Genomic DNA, 15,495 nt, shown 5'->3' on the forward strand with positions numbered 1-15,495 from the left:
AAGAAAATTGCTATGATATGATTTCTTTCCTTAACCAGACGCTCAGAGAGGGAGGGAGGGAGGGGGAGAGAGAGAGAGAGAGAGAGAGAGAGAGAAACCTATTTGTCTACCCTGTATATTATCTGATGGACGAGTGGGTTATATTACTTTTATATGGTGCATGTGATCAAACATGGGATTTATTGATGTAGAATCCCAGAATCTTGATCTCAGGAGCATCTTAGAAAAAAATAAAATAAAAACTGTGGGACAGACATGAGTATTAACTTGCTGTCCAATACAGTGGGAACAGAGGAGAGTATTTTTTATGGCAATAGATGCAGAGTTGATGTAGAAGCACTTACACATTCTTTCTCTCTCCAAGCTTGCTACCCCTTGTGATTCCTTGACTTAAAATCATATGCAGATTTTTTTTGATCCCCGTGTCTTGTACCATCTGTTTCTTCTGAAAGGATCAGACTTTCCTTCATTCCTTCCTTGCTTCCTTGCTTCCTTCTGTCCTTCCTTCCTTCCTCCCTCCCTTCTTCCCTTCCCTCCCTCCCTCCCACCCTCCCTCCTTTCTTTTTCTTTCTTTCTTTCTTTCTTTCTTTCTTTCTTTCTTTCTTTCTTTCTTTCTTTCTTCTCTCTCCCTCTTTCTATCTCTCCCACCCTCTCAGTCTTTTCTTCCTTCCCTCATTTCCTCCTTCCTTCTTTCTCTTCTTCTCTTCTCTCTCAAAACTAGCTAGCTCATGTGTGTGTTACCAGAAAGTCTCCTTAAATATGATTGACAAAGTTGGTAATTCTATGTACTAAGCTAAATTTAACCCTTATCTAGAAAAAGAACAAACAAAGCTCAAAGTTAGTAGAAGAAAGGAAAAAATAAAGGTTAGAGCAGAAATAAATGAAGTAGAGATGAAAAAGACAATAGAAAAGATCAATGAAACTAAGGGCCATTTCTTTGAAAAGATAAATTTAGTACACATTTCTTTAGCCAGACTCACCAAGAAAAAGAGGGCACTGAGAAAAAGTTAGACACGAAAGAGGAAATATAACTAATACCACAGAAATATAAACAGAGACTACTATAAACAATCATATGTTAAGAAATTGGACAAATTAAAAGAAATGGAAAAATTCCTAGAAATATACAACCTACCAGGATTAAATCATGATGAAACAGAATCGCTGAACAGACCAATTACTAGTAAGTATATTGAATCAGTAATCACAAATCTCTCAACAAACAAAAGTCCAGGACCAGATGCCCTCACTGGTGAATTCTACCAAACATGTGAAGATTAATACCAATCTTCCTCAAACTTTTCCAAAACGGAGAAGAGGAGGGAACTCTTTCAAACTCATTTTACAAAGCCAGTGTTACCCTGATACCAAATCCAGACAAGCATGCCACAAGAAAAGAAAGTTATAGGTCAATATCCCTGATGAACATAGATGCAAAAATTCTCAACAAAGTATTAGAAGCCAAATTCAATACATTAAGATTATCACACACCATGATCAAGTAGAATTTTTTTCAAGGGATGCAAAGATGGCTCAACATCCACAAATCAGCAGTCTGTGTGATAAACTGCATTAACAAAATGAAGGATAAAAATCATATGATCATCTTAATAAATGCAGAAAAAACATCTGACAAAATTCAACATCCATTTATGATGAAAATTCTTAACCTAATATGTATAGAGGGGCACCTGGGTGGCTCAGTTAATTAAGCATCCAACCCTTGATTTCAGCTCCGGGCATGGTCTCACAGTACGTGAGTTTGAGCCCCAGGTCGGGCTCTGTGCTGACAGTGCAGAGCCTGCTTGGGATTCTCTCTCCTCCTGTCTCTCTGCCTCTCTCTGGCTCATTTTCTCCCCTGCCCCATCTCTCTCAAAAGAAGTAAATAAACTTTAAAAAGGTCTATAGAGGAAATATACCTCAACAAAATAAAGGCCATATATGACAAACATACAGCTAATATGACACTCAATGATGACAAACTGAAATCTTTTCCTCTAACATCAAGAACAAGAGAAGGATGCCCCTCCCTCCATCTTTATTCAACATAGTAATGGAAGTCTTGGTTAGAGCATTAGGAAACTAGAAAAAGAAAGAGAATTTATCCAAACTGGAAAGGAAGAAGTAAAAGTGTCACTATATACAGATGACATGAGATCACATAGACAGAACTCTAAGACTACATCAGAAAACTGTTAGAATAGGCCACTTCAATCAAGTTGCAGGATACTAAATCAATACACAAAAGTCTGCTGCATTTTTATATGCTAATAATGAACTATCAGGAAGAGAAATTAAAAAAACAATCTCATTGATGATTGCATCAAAAAGAATACTTCGGAGTAAATTTAATCATGCTCCTTGATTTCAAATTACATTTCAAAGCTATAGCAATCAAAACAGTATGGAATTGGTATTAAAATGGACATATAGGGGCGCCTGGGTGGCGCAGTCGGTTAAGCGTCCGACTTCAGCCAGGTCACGATCTCGCGGTCCGTGAGTTCGAGCCCCGCATCAGGCTCTGGGCTGATGGCTCAGAGCCTGGAGCCTGTTTCCGATTCTGTGTCTCCCTCTCTCTCTGCCCCTCCCCCGTTCATGCTCTGTCTCTCTCTGTCCCAAAAATAAATAAACGTTGAAAAAAAATTAAAAAAAAAAAATAAATAAAAAAAAAAATAAAATGGACATATAGATCAATGGAACAGAACAGAGAGCCTAGAATTAAACTCATGAAAATACAGTCAATTAATTTATGACAAAGGGGACACAATTACAGAGTGGAGAAAGTATAGTCTTTTCAATAAATGATGCTGTAAAATTGGACAGCCACATGCAAAAGAATGAAACCGGACCACTATCTTACACCATGCACAAAATTACATTCAAAATTAACTCAAAAGTGGGATGCCTGGGTAGCTCAGTCGGTTAAGCAACCAACTTTGGCTCAGATCATGATCTCATGGTTGGTGGGTTCGAGCCCCGCATCGGGCTCTGTATTGACAGCTCAGAGTCTGGCACTTGCTTCAGATTCTGTGTCTCCCTCTCGCTCTGCCTCTACCCCAACTCATGTTCTGCTTCTCTCTGTCTCAAAAATAAATAAACATAAAAAAATAAAAATAAAATTAACCCAAAAGTACACAAAAATCAACTGAAAAAGGATTGAATACTCGAATGCAAGTCCTGGAACCATTAAATACTAGAAGTAAACGTAGATGGTAACCTCCTTAACGTCCATCTTGGTGATGATTTTTTGACACTAACACCAAAAGCAAAAGCAAAAAAAGCACAAACACACAAGTGGAACCACATGAAACCAAAAAGCTTCTGAACAAGGAAACTATCAAAATGAAAAAGCAATCTATGGAATGGGAGAAGATATTTGCAAATCATATCTCCTCTAAGGAACTATATTCAAAACATGTAAAAAACTACAACTCATAGCAAATATACAAACAATCTGTTTCATAAAAGAGTAGAAGACCTGAATAAATATTTTTTCCAAAGATATACAGATGGCCAACAGGTACATAAAAAGATGCTCAACATTACTAATCATCATGGAAATGCAAATCAAAACCATAGTGATAAATGATCTCACACCAGTCAGAATGCCTATTTTCAAAAAGACTGAAGATAAAAAGTGTTGACAAGGATGTGGAGAAAGAGAGACCTTGTGTTTGTTGGTAAGGATGTAAATTTATGTAGAAAACAACAGGGAGATTCCTCAAAAACTGAAAAAAGAACTACCATATGATCTAGGAATTTCATTTCTGGGCATGTTCATTGCAGCATTATTTACAATAGCCAAGATATGGAAACAACCTAGATGTCCACTGATAGATGAATGGATAAAAAACTGATTATATATATTATGTATACACATACATACATAGACACACAGTGGAATACTACTCAGCTGTCAAAATGAATGAAATCTTACCATTTGCAATAACATGGATGGAATTTGAGGGCTTTATGCTAAGGGAAATAAGTCAGGCAGCATCAGACCAATACAAATATCATGTGATCTCTCTTATATGTGGAATATATGTATACATGTATATATTCACCATTTGCCAGATGAATCTGGCATATATACATGTATATATTCATCATTTGCTGGATGAATCTTTTGATTTGGATTAAATTAGATTTGCAAATCTGCTAGGAAACGTATACTTCCTGAAAATGTTGAACAAATGTCTGTCAATATATATATACATATATATATATATATATATATATATACATATATATATATATATATATATATATATATATATTTCGTCCTTGTTCGTCCTGTGTGTGTGTGTATATATATATATATATATATATATATATATATATATACAGTCAAGCTCATGATACAGACAACAGATTGGTGTTTGCCACAGGGTGAGATGAGAGGTAGGAGAGATGTGTGATTTTTTTTTTACCTTAAATAAATTCATTTTAAAAACACTCTATTTCTCATCCTTTACTAGAAATCTGATAGACTGTAGCAAAGTCTAGACATCCAGCGATTCCCAAGCAACCAATGAGTGAATGCGGAGAATAACTTCGAGTGTGGTCCTGGAAGTCTCCAGCAGGGAGATGGAGCCACAGCCCAGGACTGTGAGGCAGCCTTACAGAGCTTTGGATTGTGAGGAGGAGGGTCACCATGGTGGCTGAGGTGGTGGCCAAGGCAGAAGATGGTCAATGAAAGGTGCCTTGAAAAGTCCCCTCAGAGCAGTGCAGAGGCAATAAAGAAACAAGTGAAAGAGAAAAGAAAGAAAAACTAGTCAGACATTGACCAATGTAAGTCTGTCCTACCTGTGTTCTACCAAAGTATCACCAATGCTTACTTCTAAGCTGCTGAAAAATTACAAGGACAACAACACAGTGTTTGCTGTAGTCTTGGAAAATGAAAAATCCAAAGTGGGGGAAGCACAGGACATCCTTTCATGGATGAGAAAATAATATTACTACCTCACATGTCAGCTATGGGTTTTGAAAGAAAAAGTGACTTCCCAGAAAACAGAATAAACTGCTCAGACCCAAGGGCACAGTGAATCCCCCTGAAGAAAATTCCAACAGTGATGGCAAAGCCAGGGATTTACTCACCAAGAATTTGTAAGTTCTTCTTCAGGAAGTTGGACTTCTGGGACAAGGAGAATTATTCCAAATAGAAAACCAAATATCTTCTATTCCTCAAGACAGACTTGGATTCTATTTTGCATCTTCTAGCCCAGGAGAAGGTGGGTCTACAGATAATGTCTTCCTTAGAACTGTACCTGCCCACCTCAGTTTAAAGAAAGGTCTTATCAATCTATGTAAATATGTTACATTGGGTGATGTCTATCAATGGAACAAGGACAAAATTAACTAATCACCAAAGCTAATCCTCACAGGAAGGATTACTAAACCAGGTCATTTTAGAGTCTACCTCTGAACAAACTAAAACTAAGCATAGCAATGCAAAAGGAAGGAAAAAGAATAAAGAAAACTAAAAGGGAAAATTGAAGTTTATATCAAGGCATGAAGGGAAAAAAGTGAAAATTAAACATAACAAAAACAAACAAAACACTATCCCCCACCCCCACCAAAAAAAAAAAAAATTGGATGGATGTGTCAGTCAAGTAACGTTAACAATTTCCATTTGACAGTGGATGTTCATCTCACACTTCTCAGGCAAAATAAAGGAGCAAATTTTCTAAACTAGGAGAAAGCAACAATGAGTCTGAAAATGTGTCTGTGAATGAGTTTGATGATTTCTACTTTCCCTAAAAACACTGGCAAGTACGTTCAAAATCTCACCAACCAATCACTTAGGAACCCAATGACCAATCACCAAGCTTCAATCCAAATGAGCATGAAAATGTATCCATTAAGAAGATTAAGCATGGATAGAGCATGGCAACCTCAGTGGATCCCTGAGCAGTGGCATTTATCAGAATCTCTCTACAGGACCCTACAGGATCCTGCAGGGGACCTGTAACCCTTGTAAAATATCTTTTACAAAGACTCAGACTTCTCGGTGCTGTCAGGGCCGAAAAGGCAAAAATAAATCAGAAACACATGCACACAGATTAAAAAGAAATTTAATTAGGAGAAATTCAAATGCTAACTGGTAAATCAGTATATTTGATAATATGTGTCCATAATGTCCCTCCACAGCATCCCAGTAAATCCCTAGAAACTTCTTAATGAAATAACTGCACCATTCTATCTCAAAAGCATCAGAAATTATGGCGGTATATCCTATTCAAGACATACACTAGTTGCTTTGCTTGGAAAATTCCAGTATCTGCAGGCAATGACTGAATTTTAGCAAATCACTTTAGATACTTCAGTTCCTTCACTTCATGGAATGTGGCATTTACACTCTCTGTGCCTCACAACTATTGAGATGTTGTTCTGTTGTCCAGGACGTGGTCTCATCTCAGTGTCCCAGACACCTTTTTAGGGAAACTAGATCTGCCTTTCTGAAAACAAAAGAAAAACAAACTAACAAACAAAAAGAGATGGAAATTTCCAAACCAAAAACCCCTACCACCACACCACTGGACATTCAACTATTACCTCAGTTTTTGCCTAAAGGTTATCTCCAGTGTCTTCTTATCCCCTCCACTGAATATCAGAAAATGTTTTTCCTCCTAAAAAGGAATAAGGAAAGTCCAGCAGTGTCTTAGCCTAAGAATAGATCCACAGGCAGTGTGAATTATAAGGAAGATATACTAGCATCGAAATAGCGAAGAGGGGACTCTTTCATAGATTTGTGTTTCTTGAATTCTATTTTCAAGAGGAAAAGTGACTCTAAACAGAATTCTAAAAAAAGTACAATGGAGCTATTTGTTGAATGCCATTGAAATTCATCCCACCTAACCCCCATTTCTCCAAAGAGAGATTCTGTAAGAGAGCACAGGTGGGTCACACTATTGCCAAACAATAGTCTCTTGACTGAATTCTATAGATCATGAACATTAGTTCATAGCTATACCTGAAATATGATGTTTTATTTTAAACCTTTTACAGATTTAGGCTATTTTTCTTTTGAATAATAAATGTCTTAAGCACTGTAGTAGTTTAAATTTCTTTCATCGCCCCAAATCCTCCATTTTAATTGAAATGTGTCTTACACAACTGTTTTGGGAAGCGATAATGATTATTAAAATGAAGATATTTTAATTATAAAGCTCTTGGAATTCTTTTTTTTTTCCCCCTTAAGGGGGGGGGGCGGGATAAAGTGAATGATTGTTGCAGATAGAGAATCTTTTGAAACTATGGACTGTAATATTAGGGCAAAATAGTAATAGTTGATTTTCTTTGTGTCATATACCCTAAGTTGTCTGTGTATCTCTCATACCACTGTGCATAAGATTATCTGGGCCACCATAACAAAATACCATAGACTGGGTGGCGTAAACACAGAAACTTATTTCCCATAGTTCTGGAGGCTGGGAGTCCAAGATCAGGGTTCTCCTGCTTCATCTTCTGGTAAGAGTCCTCTTATAGGCTTGCAGACGCCCATCTCCCGGCTCTGTCTTCATAAGGCAATTCCTTGGTGTGCGCTGTCACAGAGGGGGCACGGCACTCAAGGTCTCTTCCTATATGAACACTAATCCTATTGGATCAGCAACCCCCCCCCCCCCGCCTTGACCTTATTCAACCTTGATTACTTCCTTACATGAAATACAGCCACACTTGAAGTTGAAACTTCAATATACGCAGTTGTTGGGGGTGGGGAGTGCTGGGTGAAAGATCTTTAGTCCATAACAGAGATCTCAGCCCCAGAGAACTTGGCTGGGGCTTGGGAACCGGTATATGACTACCTGTGAACTCTAAATTCTAAGTGCCCATCATTCGAAGGGATCCCTCAGCAAAAATTATGAGCTATTATATCAAGGATTTTTAAGATTCTGCCCTTATTCAGTCGAAAATTTCCAATATGAAATGTCTCAATGCTGAGAACTTGTGGATTTGTTTATTATAAAGTTTTTGATTAACTAATGAGAGAGCATTCTTTCAGTTTAGAAAATTGATAGCCTACATTTGTATATATCTTTTTAAGCTTTTAAGCCATTATAGTGTCTCCATTTTTAAAGAGTAATATGATTCTGTATAAGATTAAAAACAAAGCAAAACAAACAAAATGAAAACCCCAAAACAGACATCATGCTCCACCCCATGGAGAAGTTTCCACCACCTGCCCCATAGCTTCCATTCTGAGCTCCATTTCTGAGCTCTGGTGTCCTAGCTCCACTTCTGATGCTTTCCATCTATATTCTGCCTCTTCCTTGGGCTCATCTGGATTTAGACTCCCTGCCTCAGACTTCTTATAAGCATTTGCTGGTGCTGTTATGTTCTATCATATAGAAATATAGACTCATCTAAAGAATCAAATAATGCATTGTTGCAGTATAAAAAGCAGAACCTGGAAAGCTTTCTCTCTTCACTCTCCATAGAAGGGTGGACAGTTGGGCAGGCCCTCTTTTTCATTCTTTTCTTTTTAACAACTGGGCATCTTTCAGACCCATGGTTGACTCTAAGATGGGGAGAAGAGAGACTATGCTAACATTGTCCTACGCACTCCCATTGCAACACCCAGACTCATTACCAAGATGCTAACACAACCCACCCTCGGGAACAAGCCATAGGATTACTTGTTTGTTCTAAATCTTCGACACTTAATGTGGTGCCTGGGCTATACAGAATATTCTGTAAATGGTGAATAGATAAATAGATGATTGACAATAACCAAACAAAATGCCCAGTAGATCCATTGGAGCAAACTGCTTGAGAGATCAAATCAATTATACTTTTATTTTTTTTTTTATTTATTTTTTTTTTTTTTAATTTTTTTTTTAACGTTTATTTATTTTTGAGACAGAGAGAGACAGAGCATGAATGGGGGAGGAGCAGAGAGAGAGGGAGACACAGAATCGGAAGCAGGCTCCAGGCTCTGGGCCATCAGCCCAGAGACCGACGCGGGGCTCGAACTCACAGACCGTGAGATCGTGACCTGAGCTGAAGTCGGACACTCAACCGACTGAGCCACCCAGGCGCCCCTCAATTATACTTTTAAACCAACTAAGCCTCCTGTTTGTTTTATTAATAACACTATACCCTACAAGCTTTTATTATTATTATTATTATTATTATTATTATTATTATTATAGTGGGAATTACTTTGATGTATTCTTAAGAATAGTAGAGATTTTGAGTCCTTGAGGGTAAGGATTACACCTTATTTTCCCGTCCTCCTCACCTAAATGCCTGCTGATGACGCTGTGAGGTGATTTGATGGAGTAATCTTAAGAAGCTAAATATTTAAAATCCCAATTTTCTTTAATGAAATATTTCTCTCCATTAATTATATTACTATTAATATGGAAAATCTTGCCAATAGTAATGCTCTTAAATGAGCTGGGTAAATTTTATCTGCTCTTTTTATGAGAAAAAAAATATAAAGAAAATGTGTTAGTATTATATATATAGGACTTTTGGTGCACTTATGCCTGCAAATCTTGTACTCTTTGTAAAATGAATCTGAAAATGATAATGTCTTACTAAAAAAAAAAAAAGAAACAGGGGTGTCTGGGTGGCTTAGTCGGTTAAGTATCCGACTTTGGCTTAAGTAATGATCTCATAGGTCATGAGTTCCATCCCCGCATTGGGCTCTCTGCTCAGCACAGATCCCACTTCAGACCCTCTGTCCTACTTTCTCTGCCCCTCCCCGGCTTGTTCTCTCTCTCTCTCTCTCTCTCTCTCTCTGTTTCTCTCTCTCTCTCTCTTTCTCTCTCTCTGTCTCAAAAATAAATAAGCATTAAAAAAGAAAGAGAGAGGATGAAAGGAAGGAAAGGAAGGAAGGAAGGGAGGGAGAAAGGGAGGGAGAGAGGGAGGAAGGAAGGAAAGAAGGTGGGAAGAAAGAAAGGAAACAGCCTGCAAGAGGTTGAGATTTCACTGCCTAACATGGTAATTTGCCTCCAGAAAATTCTCTGGCTTATATTATTTTATTTATTTTTTCTCAAATGTGTTTTTTCATTTAGCTTAACTGCACTCACATTCCTTTTTTCTTTTTAGTTTTTAAATTGAGATATGATTGACATATATCATTGCATTTAGCTTTACAACATAATGATATGATCTATGCACATATTATAAAATGATGACCACAATAAGTTTAGTGAACATTCATCACCACTCACAGGTTCAATTTTGTTTCCTTATAATGAGAACTTTTAGGATTTACTCTCTTGGCAACATTCAAACATACAGTCGATATTGTTAACCATGGTCACCATGCTATACACAACATCCTCAGGACTTAATTTTTTAACTGCAGGTTTGTACTTTTTGATTACTGTAAGGCCTTCTTAAGCATTTGCACTTATAATTCTTTTTGATTTCTGGAGCTGGTTTTTATACGGACATCATAAATGTGTGTGTGTGTGTGTGTGTCTGTGTGTGTGTGTGTGTGTGTCTGTGTCTGTGTCTGTGTGTTTACATGGAATAACAGAGAGAGAGAAAGGCAGAGAGAAGAGGGGAGAGTTTTGTTATCTTCTTGTCATTACTGCTGTTCAACAGCATATCTTGAAGTTTCTAAGATAATGCATATATTTGTATGTAGTTCTGTGTCCTTATTACAGCTGCATACTATCCCCTCATGTGGGCTCCCTCTACTTTCCTTACTGACTCGAACGGACAGTCTCAGCTATTTATTTATTAATTTCTATGAGAGGCAATCTTGTGATAAATTTCTTTGTAATTAAACGGCTGTGCTCTCATTTGCATTTCTGTACAATAAATCATTGTACTTTTAGTTTTTTAATTAACTTATTTTCATTTTTTTTTTTTTTTTTTTTAGAGAGCAAGAGAGTGCAAGCTGGGGGAGAGAGACAGAGAGAGAGAGAGGGAGAGAGAATTTTAAGCAGGCTCCATGTTCAGTGTGGAGCCCCATGTGGGGCTCGATCCTATAACCCTGGGATCATAACCATGAGCCAAAATCAAGTCCTACACTCAACCGACTGAACCACCCAGGCATACCCTTATACTTTTAAACACTGCTTCCAGATGACAACCACCCGTGAACACCTCTCACCCCCGCTGGTGCCCACACATTCCCCATGCACATTTGGCAACTCCTAAGGCAACCTTGCCAATGTTGCCAGCCTGGCTTGTAAACACACGGAGCCCTACTGTGCACACTGCACGTCTGAGAGTTGACACCTGGCATTGTTTAGTGGACATTCTGATTTCTTCTTCCATAAAGATTCTGTTTATACTCTTGGCTCACTGACTATGGGGTTGCTTTTCTCATCCATAGGTTTTCCGGAAGAACTTTTTTTTTTTTAATTTTTTTTTTCAACGTTTATTTATTTTTGGGACAGAGAGAGACAGAGCATGAACGGGGAGGGGCAGAGAGAGAGGGAGACACAGAATCGGAAACAGGCTCCAGGCTCCGAGCCATCAGCCCAGAACCCGACGCGGGGCTCGAACACACGGACCGCGAGATCGTGACCTGGCTGAAGTCGGACGCTTAACCGACTGTGCCACCCAGGCGCCCCCGGAAGAACTTTTAATATCTGATGTCCTTTCCATCTGTTTCTGACTTTGTAGTGTATCATTGTACTCACATATCAGGCAGGACTTCCAAGGAGACAAGAACTTGGCTCAGTTCGTCATCACGGACCCTTCCCAGTCATAGAACTCGGTAATATGAACGTACGTACACACACACAACACATGCATGCTGTGCGCACCTACTTGGGATCTCTTCATATAAAATGAACCTCAAGAAACAAACAAAGCAAAAGAAGCAAAATTGTGTGTGTCAGTGCGTAAGAGAGCCTGTCAAAACACCCCCCCCTCAGGAAAGAAGAGAGAGGGAGCTTGTCAAGTTTTGCTTGGTTGAATTTCCGCCTGAACATTAGAGCCTAGACATAACTGGTATGTTCTCTATTAAAAACTTGCAAAATGATTGAGGGGAAAAAATACCAGTATGTATTAATAATGGAAAACAATAGAAAACAACATAAAATTAACTGCTGATGGTGTAGGTTTGGGAGTCAAAGGGCAGCGAGGATTGATTTAATAATATTTAAGTCACGAAATGGCATTCAGCAGGATGCCCGGGGCAGGTTCAACAGCCAAATCATTAACAAAAACCAAACAAATGAAAAGACAAAAAATATGGCACTACATAGACAATGTGAAGGCAGGGGTTTTCTACAGTATGAGAGCAGAAATCAGCAGGGAGCATGCTGCCTTGTTTAACCTCAGCTAGGAATGTGCCTATTTGGCAACTCAAAACCTTCACCACTATTCCCATGTGAGCCAATGACCATGAAAATTCACAAGTGTTGAGTTTGAGGTTACCAATAACTTTCAGCGAGTAGGTGAACTTGCAAATACAGATTATGTGAATAATGAAGATAAACTGTAAATCAAGAAGTCTATTTTCTACCTAACTTTTTCCTTAGTATCAAGACTCAGAAAAGGAAAAAAGGGAGATTTTTATTTTCCTGCATGGATTTATTTTGAAAACTTAAACATCTACAGAAAAACCAAACAAATAATACAGTAAATACTATTATACTTTTCACCAAGATTTACCAAATGTTGTTACCATTTTGCCACATTTGCTCACCTTATCTCCATCTGCCTGTCTCTATATCATGACATTTCACCCCCAAAATACTCAACACACTTTTCCTAAGGGTGTGTATATTCTCCTACAAACTACAATACTATGATTGTGCCGAAAATAGCAACATTTCTACTGTGTCACTTAATAAGTGTACAATCCATATACAAATGCATTCAATTACTTTACAATATATGCCATAGTCTTTTAAATAATAATTAGTCCAGAACTTGATCAAAGTTTATGTAGGCATAGGATTGTTATGTTTCCTTGCTTCTTTTTGTGAACGGTCCCTTCACGTTTATTTATCTAGTCACCTACTGGTAAATTAGTCACATTGTTTTTCATGACACCAACTGTTATGAAGATGGAAGACCAGTGGCCTTGTAGAATGCCCTGATTTACTTGGGATTCAATTAAGCCATTTAAGCAAGAATATTATATAGCAATGTTAAGTATTTCTTATTGGATCACATTGGATCACACTGGTCAGTTCTTACTGCCATAGATAAAGTTGAAGTTAATCTTTTGCTTAGGATGGTGACATCAAGGTAGGAAATAGATTGCAGTATTTAGCTTTCTAAAACCCCAGCATTTAGAACTTATCTCTTGCCTCTATCTTCTTCTATTGAATGTTCCTGTTCTTCATAATCTTTAACACCTTCCTCTTATTCTTTACCTTTCCTGAGCCCGTACATACATATTCTGAAGTGCTTTAAAGCTTAAAACTACCAGGGCACCTGGGTGTCTAAGTTGGTTAAGCATCCGACTCTTGAATTTGGCTCAGGTCATGATCTCACAGTTCATCAGTTTGAGCCCTGAATGGGGCTCTGTGCTGACAGCATGGAGTCTGCTTGAGATTCTCTCTCTCTCTCTCTCTCTCTCACACACACATACACACACACTCTCTCTCTCTCTCTCTTTCTCTCTTTCTCTCTATCTCTCTCAAAATAGATAAATAAACATTAACACAATTCAAAATAAAAGCTTAAAAATACTAACAAGAAATTAACTTCCCTGGCCATACACCAACAGCATTTTGTTATCTCTTTCCTTCCTTTTCAAAATAAATATATTGCCCGAAAAGCAAATTTATATAAAGTCGTTAATGATTCACCAGTAATTCACTCAATAAACCAGTATAATCTGGGTTCTGCCATCATCATCCCACTGACATGCTTCTTTCTAAGCTTAAAAATGTGCCAAATGGAAACCCTTCCATGTTGATTTCATTCATTCTTTCTGCCATATTTTAAACTATTAACCACTCCCTTATTCTTAATACTCTTTCCTGTGTTGACTTTCACTGCCCATTTATCATTCATTTATTTCTTCAACAAGCTCTCTGATTTTCAGTCTACTTTTGAAGTCATTTTTCTCTGCATTGAAAAATTGATTATCCCCATTTCAATCCCTAATGCTCAATTATCTTCGTTGTGTAGATGTTTATTGCTGTCTGTAGTTCCCATGACCATGTGGATTCTAATGATTTATACATCTACACACTGGTGTTGACTCTCTCCTAAAATCCACATATGCAAGGGCTATGTAGTTGATCAATTATCATATAGGTACTTCAGTCTTACAATTTATTTTTATATCCTTCTTACATAACTTTGAATCCTTTTGTGAGAAATTTGCAATGGGAATTTTCCCACACATGGTTTTAGTCTTTCAGGTAAGTAAGTAAGTCTTCTCAGGTAAGTGAATAACTCTGTTGGTTCAAGGTTGTTCACCATATTTAAAAAAAATAAATAAACATAAAAACTCTGCCTTCTGATGTATATGTTCTATCCATCAAAATCTGCCTTTACTGCACTTTTCTTGAAACGTTCACCTGCTCTTAATTACAAAATATAATCCATTTCATGCGCTCCCTGAAATGTTGACTGTCTTTTTAAATCAGAGAAGGAAAATGAGGTTTCAGAAAGTATGATATGTGACCAGGAGCAACATACAACATTACAATAATAAGTTATACACATTTGTATTTGAGTTTTGGAAAAATGGGCCAAATGTTTCAGGGCACAGTATGAAACATCACCCTCGAAGCTCAGAGGATGTCACACCTTCTGAGATGTTTCCTGTTACTCTTTAGGGTCACTTCTGGTTCTGGACTTGCATTGGCTTTCTTTCTCGCTTTTTTTTTTTTTTTTTTAGTTGCTTTTATATTGGCTTCCAATTCTTCACTACTTCACTTGCTTTGTTCATTCTTGCAATAAGCAATTATTACAATAACTATTGACAGCTCGATATAGGTCAAACCCTGTGTGTTAACAGTACATCAAAACTAATGTTCTTAGCATCAACTACATGGACATGAACGTGTGATCTCAATTAAAATTTACATTAATGTAAGAAGTCATTCTCATATTTAATATACTTGGAGAATTTATTTGCATTATAAGGGGTAATGAATTATGGAGTTAGGATTTGAATATATGTCTGTTCAGTTCCAAACTACACTTTACCAACTAACACACATTCTAGGTACCCGTAAATAACAAATTCCATTTTTTTTAAGTTTATTTATTTTTGAGAGAGAGAGCATGAGTAGGGAAGGGGCAGACCGAATCTGAAGCAGGCTCTAGTCTCTGGGCTGTCAGTACAGAGCCTGACGTGGGGCTCAAACTCACCAGCCATCAGATCATGACCTAAGCTGAACTCAGATGCTTAACGAACTGAATCACCCAGGTTGCCCCATGAATTCCATTTTGAAGGGCTCAGTAAATTCAGTTACCTAATACAAGGAGAGACTAGTCCACTGGCTTTATTTGTTTTTTGTGTGTGTATTTTTTTTTAATTTTAATTCTAGTACAGTTAGCATACAGTGTTACATTGGTTTCAGGTGTACAAGATTGTGATTCAATTTT

The 15,495-nt window shown here is 37.6% G+C and overlaps 1 pseudogene; it reads left to right on the forward strand.

Annotated features, from left to right (window-relative positions):
* The first annotated feature begins 4,688 nt into the window (after positions 1-4,688).
* LOC112859666 (shugoshin 1 pseudogene) lies at positions 4,689-5,365 on the forward strand (annotated as a pseudogene).
* The last annotated feature ends 10,130 nt before the right edge of the window (positions 5,366-15,495 follow it).

The sequence above is a fragment of the Puma concolor genome, chromosome A2 (genome assembly GCF_028749965.1).
Source record: "Puma concolor isolate L17-30 chromosome A2, mPumCon1.1.hap2, whole genome shotgun sequence".
Lineage (NCBI taxonomy): Eukaryota > Metazoa > Chordata > Mammalia > Carnivora > Felidae > Puma > Puma concolor.